Genomic DNA, 8,148 nt, shown 5'->3' on the forward strand with positions numbered 1-8,148 from the left:
TATGTAACAATAGTATTTACCAATTTTAATTTAAATTAAAGAATCTAGTTCTAGCACGCCCACGACATTGCGTGCCAGGTCACTGCCCCACCACCTGATGTTAACATGGACGATAGTTTGATGTCGCCCAGCAGTGCAGATCATGGAAGCTCGCAATTGAGTTCACCCTCAGTATTTTTTTCCACCACCGGATGTTAACATGGATGATAGTTTGATGTTGCCCAGCAGTGCAGATCATGGAAGCTCGCAATTGAGTTCACCCTCAGTATTTTTTTCCACCACCGGATGTTAACATGGATGATAGTTTGATGTCGCCCAGCAGTGCAGATCATGGAAGCTCGCAATTGAGTTCACCCTCAGTATTTTTTTCCACCACCGGATGTTAACATGGACGATAGTTTGATGTCGCCCAGCAGTGCAGATCATGGAAGCTCGCAATCGAGTTCACCCTCAGTATTTCTTCCCACCCCAACTCTCACTACAAAAAGATCTGATGGGTATCCGATGTCCGAAGCAAGTATGTTAAGTGAAAAAAATATTACACAATATATTATATTGCATACTTCATAAATTCCTATATTTATTATTATTATTATTATTATTATTAGGATATCCTTATTGATACTAGCACTGAATTAAGTTGGCATTAAATAATTGCACATTGCAAACAGAAATGTTTAAATTGAAAAAAAATCATTCTTAGTGACATTTTGTTTCTAAATATTCCAAAATGTTGTAGTAGTAGTAGTTTAGTAGTAGAAATAGTAGTTAATAATAATAATAATAATTATAATAATAATAATAATAATAATAATAATAATAATAATAATAATAATAATAATAATAATAATAATGTTGGTATTAAACATTGGATCAATATCCAATGGAATTACATTTTTCCAATCCAACACCAATCTAATGTGCAATACCAAGAATAGAATAATAATAATAAATAATAATAATAATAATAATAATAATAATAATAATAATGATAATAATAATAATAATTAATAATAATAATAATATTATGTTAGGCTGTGATGTTAATTTTTTTTTGCACACAGAATTAAAAAAAAAGAGTGCTTTATCGCTTAACTGATATCAAAAACATACAACATGAACAGATGAGTTCCATTAAAGGTTTCAGAGAAATGGAAGTCTCCTTAAATGAAGGAAAAAAAGAGGAATCGGTAAGAAAAATACATGATGATATGTAGGGGGTACAACAACATTCAAACAAATAATCACAAATTTGTAGTGTACATATTTAATATAAACTACTTATTGTATTCATTTGGAGCTATGCAGGTGGAATGTACACATTCCAGTAAACCTTGGTTCACTACTTACATACCAATAAATCTAAATTTTCACATCACATCATCATATCACAGAAAATTAATTATTTAGGCATGCAGTAGTGTAACTCTAATGTGTAGTGAAAGCAATTTATTTAATTCTCAACAATTGTCAAATATTTGTGTAAATGTTTTATAATAAATATAATTTTTCAAGGTCCTAAGAAACACTAAGATCAGTCCTTAACTTTCCACAACTTTCCAATACCTGTATAAACTCTTGCTTTTTCTTCTCCTTTTGCAGATATCACAACTTATGTGATGCCTATTTAAAGTTGTGTCTTTTTTTGCACACAGAATTCCAAAAAAGAGTGCTTTACCTCCTAACGGATATCAGAAACATACTAGATAAAGGTGGCATTCCAAAGCAAGTGCTAAATATAGGGACTATGGTTGAACAGATGAGTTCCACTGAAGGTTTCAGAGAAATGGAAGTCTCCTTAAAGGAAGGAAAAAAAGAGGAATTGGTAAGAAAAATACATGATGATATGTAGGGGTACAACAACATTCAAACAAATAATCACAAATTTGTAGTGTACATATTTAATATAAACTACTTATTGTATTCATTTGGAGCTATGCAGGTGGAATGTACATATTCCAGTACAATTTAACAACAGTGTAGGAAGCATGAGTAAATATCGTAAAACTACACACACAGGTCAATATGTCCATTATGATAGCTTTGCTCCATGGAACCATAAGATCTCCTGGATCCGTAGTTTAGTTTCTAGAGCCCACAGATTGCTGAGGGATTGCTTTAGCTCAAATACCATCATTTTCCAGGAAATTTTGTCATACTATAACCACAAAATAGTTATCAACTTAACAACACAATAAATAAATACATTATTATTATTATTATTATATTTGTTTTACAGATTTATGGAAAAACTTTTAAATATTTTATCCACACTCCCTAGAGTGTGTGGCACCAAACTTGACAAAGATGGTGGATGGAGTAAGGATGTGAGCAAATACTGGCTACAACTTGGTGTTAGCTGAGACAGTGATGTAAACAGATATTCTCAATCATTCTGTAATCTCTGCTGCATTAAACTTGTGAATGTTCAACTAAAAGAATGGCCTGCACATCGGCGAGTCGGAACGTGCAAGGTTTGCAATGACATATTAAAAAAAGGTTGAAGAAAAAGTACCGCAACGCCAAGAAAATAAACAATTCAAGTGGACGTGGCTGGGCAAGTTCCCCTTTTTATAATGAGATAGATGAAATCTTAGGTAAGTAGGCTAGGGCATGTACTACTATACTATACATTGCCCTTCCCTTACACTGTACAATTCTTTTGCTCTAGCCTAGCTAGGCTAGGCCATGTCCAGACGCCCTGGCCCCTCTTTTGGGAGGTAAAAAAAAAGAAAGTAAAAGATGATAGCCCAGAACACCTCAAATGTTATTTTCAGGCGCCTAGGTCTAGAACACAAAATTTTCGAGGGGGCAGGCCCCCAGCTAGGATGGTGTTGTCTCCCACCAACCCCCGCCCTTCCTTTTGGACATTTCTGGATCCGTCCCTGCTACTACTACTAGCCTACAAAGTACAAGGACGGAGGGCCTATGGTGTAGGATAGGGTTACTAAGATCTAAGTTACTTGACATGTTTGCATTTATGATTCTGTTCATTTTAATTTAAAAAGTAGTAGGCCTAGGCCCCAACTGTATTATTATATAGACTTCAACACTAGACTAGACTAGTCTAGACCTATGGTCTAGCACTGCCTAGGCTAGCTGTCTTCTATTTTAAATTTTATCATGAATGGAAAGCTGCAACTATTGTCCCTATCCCAAAAGTTAATCCTCCCACATCCATTAAATCTGACCTCAGACCAATTTCTTTAACTTCTGTATGTAGAAAAATAATTGAAAGTATTATTGGAGAAATGCTTTTAAATGAAATTCAGGACAAGATTGATGTCAGTTCGGCTGTATGAAAGGTGTATCAACAGTTGATGCCCTTATCTCAATAATGTTCAAATGGTTTGAAGCTGCAGACCAAGGTAATGAGACCCGAGTCCTGCTTTTAGACTACAAAAAAGCATTTGACCTTATTGCATTTGACCTTATTGACCATACGATTGTAATTGAAAAACTTAACAAATTAAATGTTAGTACAACTTTGGTAAATTGGATTCATGCTTTCCTAAGCCATAGAATGCATAGAGTACGTATTGACGATCACTTCTCGAGATGGCTAAGTCCGAAGGGAGGTGTGCCTCAGGGGTCCTGGCTTGGGCCAGTTCTTTTCATTATCTTCATTAATGACCTTAAAGTTAACCTTCCTATTGTTAAATACATGGATGACACCACGGTGTCAGAAAAGATTTCTAGTAAAGAACCGAGCACCTTTAAAAATGTCTGTGAGGAAATCTGTAGCTGGTCCACTAGCAACAGAATGAAGATTAATAAAAAGAAAACTAAGGAAATGCTAATTAGCTGTAAACGTATTCAATCTATTGTATCCAAATGTAATACAAGAATCTACTTTTTAAAACAATTACGCAGATGTGGCCTTAATACCCTCACCTTGCGTCACTATTATTGCAGTGTTATTAGGTCAGTACCTGAGTATGCGTGCCCTTTGTGAGAAGAGAACTTATCTGAATGTGCGGGAGAACCGATGGAAGGACTGCTAGAGGACGATGATGCAGTGCTAGATCCCACTGGGGTCTTTACCGTACGGATAGAGGGCCACCCAGACCCATACCGGGTGCAGCTGCCTGGTACCCCAGATGAGCTGGCCACTGAGTTGCGCTTCGCAATTCAAGATGCCCTTACAATGGAGCAGGTTATGCCTGCTCAGGTAATGGACCAGTTACCTTCGGGGGTCATAGTGTGTCGTTTCCCTATCACCAACGATGCGGGGGAAACGATTCCTCTTGACTAGTACTTGAGTACTCAAAAGCAATCATCAAGCAATGCTGACAAAAGTGGTACGGGAGGAGGAAAAAAAAGAAAACTACAAAGCCTTACAGATTCAAAAGGTGTGTAGGCTAATTTTATTTTGTTACAGGTATTTTTTTACATAACAAATGATTTACTTGACAAGAATGCTGGTCATATGTCTACATTTTATGAATTAATATCCTGAAGCCCTTTGTTAGCAGTTTACAAAGCAGAATTTATCAATACATGCCTTCTTTAGCTGTTTTATGAGATAAGCTACTTTTTTCTGTTTCTTTTTCAATATCTAAGAGTAAAAAATATGCTATTTTCTTACTATTTTTCAAAATTAATTTACAGAAAAAAAGAAAAGTGCGACAGACACAGTCAGCGAATTTAGCCAGGCACTGGCAGACGTAAGCAAGGTGTTTACAGAAGCTAACCATGCAAATCACCTGAAGTTACAAGAAAATTGGATGATGTACGAGGAAAGAAGATATAGAGAGATGGCGGAAGAAAGGAGGATTAGCGAGGAGCGAGCTCACCAACGGCAGCTTGAACTTGTTGCCACATTAAGTCAACTTGTGTCCTCTAGAAATCAGCCTGCCCGGCTCCTCACACACAACCAGCTCTTTATCCCCCTGCACATGTACCGCATGTAGGGAGTAGTTGTTTTCTGATGCTTGCCTAGTTATAAATTAAATATATGTACTGTAATTTTTGAACATTTTGAAACCTAATTGGATCTAGTATTTGTGTCTATATATTTCGTTTCATATGCTGTAATGTAATAAAATGTTTTAGAAAGTGATATAAAAAGCATTGGTATTTACAGTTTCAGATCTCACAAGCAAGATAGGTTTTTTTTTTTAATGCAAAACAACCATTCACCCACTAAAATAAAAAAAAATCAAATAGAAAACATTCTCGTACCATTATGTTCGCACACTTATTTAATGTTCTCTCTCCCTTGCCCCAAAGTATGTTATCTTGTAAGAAGATTTTTAAAAATGGAAGATTAAGAGTGTTAAGAATATATTAAAAACTATTTCAAATACCATTCTTCCAACATACTTATTGCATTTACAAAAAGTATTGCACTAATGCCTCTCTAATATCTGCCTCTCTAATATCATCTGCATTAACGTTCATTTGCAGTGGTGCAGCATCCTGTTGTGGTTGCACAAATACTTCAACTTCATCCCATCTGTTATCGTATATTTCGCCCTCATCACTAATACAAAAGTTGTGCAAAATGCAGCATGCTACGACCATATGACCGACATTGCGAAGTGCACTATCATTGCGCTTGCCTAAAATTCTCCATCTACCTTTCAGCATACCAAAGGAACGTTCAACAACAAAATTAAGTAATTGATGATAAAACCGCCAATTCTTCAAATGTCACGAAAAGAAGGTACATTCACTATTTACAGTAATATGTCCAGGACAGCCACAGGTTCGTACTTGACACAAACCATTGATGGTAAAGAGTGCATAATTGGTTATTATTCTAAGGTATTACCACACGCTTGTCAACGCTATAGCGTTACAGAACTAGAACTATTTGGCCTTTATATTAACATTTCAGCATTTACACATATATTGAAAGGATGTGAATTTAATGCATTTGTAGACCACTCAGCTATTGTACAAATTTGGAACTCTAAAAATCAACCATGTACTAATCGTCTACAGAAACTTATCTTGATATCAGGTTATGCGTTCAAAATTGGGTATAAGAAAGGAACAGAATTAGTATTGGCCGACTTTTTATCAAGAGCACCATGCGATGATGATTCAGAAATTGACCAAATTGTTCCAATTGCATTTAACTGTTCTGAAGTAGATACACTCAACCCAACAACATCCACAATTGACAGACCAGTAACACGGTCATATGCTAAGAAAAGGAATCTTCACATAATTGACCTCCACAAACCAAAACAGACACAACCCAGCACTAATCAACAACCAGTGACAGCAGACACATGACCACATTGCTCACCAAACACTACATCAACAACAAATTAATTCAACACAACCAAGGTCAATTTTACAACCTATAGTACTACCACCTCCATCAATCAGACGCATACCTCAGCCACAAGAACATAGATGAGTGGATAAACAAAATAAAAAAAAGTAAATTACAGAGATGTGCCATTTGAATTATATACAGCACCTAAACCACTTGTACTGCAAATAACCGAAATAAAAACTACACACATTCCAAAACAACATGACTTAGATAAGTTGATGGACGTTATCCGTAGAAAAATAAGAGATTATAATTTGCCAGTTGATGTTAAACAACTACGCATAGAACAGGAAACGTCACCTTTCTTTAAACCTGTGTACGATTATTTAGCACACAATATTCTGCCAGCGGATAAAAAGGCCACTAGAACAATCCAAACAAAATCAGAACAGTACATATTATGTAACGGTCTACTATTTCGACTTATGTTTACGATGTCAACAATTTAAACCAAAGACGAAATTACAAGATTCTTAATATGTGTACCTTTAAAGTCACAATGCAGAAACAATTTGTGAAGCATTAATTCAGAAGGTAATAAGCATATTTGGACCTCCAACTCGTCGTATTATGCAATACGCTACGTATCGACAGAAAAATCGTCAGTGTACAAAATCACGGAAGTTTACAATTTGAACATCACATTCGAACATTATCAGACCTTTTGAAAATGAACCTTAATCAATTCGGTACAGATTGGGTTCGATTCGTATCAACAACATATTATGCATACAACTCAGATAGGCCTAATACACACCCAACACTTCCTCAAACATTGCGCACAAACCTTGGTTGTGACTTGACAACAGTAAAGTACAGTACTGCATAATGTGTAGTATTTTTTTTGTTAACAATTTATTTGAATAATGATTATTTTAGTTTAGTTGCCCTTTTAATTAAATATTAGGGAGTAGTTGTTTTCTGATGCATGCCTAGTTATAAATTAAATATATGTACTGTAATTTTTTAACATTTTGAAACCTAATTGGATCTAGTATTTGTGTCTATATATTTCGTTTCATATGCTGTAATGTAATAAAATGTTTTAGAAAGTGATATAAAAAGCATTGGTATTTACAGTTTCAGATCTCACAAGCAAGATAGGTGTTTTTTTTTTTTTTTTTAATGCAAAACAACCATTCACCCACTAAAATTTTAAAAAAATCAAACAGAAAACATTCTCGTACCATTATGTTCGCACACTTTATCAGACCTTTTGAAAATGAACCTTAATCAATTCGGTACAGATTGGGTTCGATTCGTATCAACAACATATTATGCATACAACTCATTCTCATCACCATATCTTAGTGATCATTCTCCATATGAACTAGTGTTCAGAAGGCAACCTCCAAATTTGACAACATTGTCCTTTCACCCTATATCGGGACTATCCCACTCCTATGAGGAATTTTGAATTCCAGCACATTTCAAAGACCATGCTCACACCATGGAGGTATTATTGAGAAGGAGATCACTCGGCAACAGATCCCTTTGACGCGACAAACCTATGTGTTCCCCGCTTTTGGATCGCGCATATTACCCTATAATTCACATTTTTTCGTTAGCAACAACTTGGCAACGACATGCATTTATACGCTTCCAGCAGAGCAGTTGTGCAATAAAACGTTTGATTTTAACCCATTAAATATCTTTATAATGAACAATGTTCCCCTGATTAGATTTTTTCGGGCTTTTGGTATGTTATTATTTGTAATTTCAGGAACAGATTCCGTAAAATATTTATGTTAAAATTACTTCTGTGTTCATTATAATTTTGTCTAAAGATTGACTGGTTCGACTATAAAGCTAAGTCAGCGTAAAACTGAAAAATACTCATATTTTGGATTCATTTT

General features: G+C 35.2%; 1 pseudogene; it reads left to right on the plus strand.

Annotated features, from left to right (window-relative positions):
• Positions 1 to 387: 387 nt before the first annotated feature.
• LOC117100465 overlaps positions 388 to 8,148 on the plus strand; it is an 8,701-nt pseudogene continuing 940 nt past the window's right edge.

Source organism: Anneissia japonica, unplaced genomic scaffold (genome assembly GCF_011630105.1).
Source record: "Anneissia japonica isolate Jap-2015-1 unplaced genomic scaffold, ASM1163010v1 scaffold685_len2926416_cov193, whole genome shotgun sequence".
Classification (NCBI taxonomy): Eukaryota; Metazoa; Echinodermata; class Crinoidea; order Comatulida; family Comatulidae; genus Anneissia; species Anneissia japonica.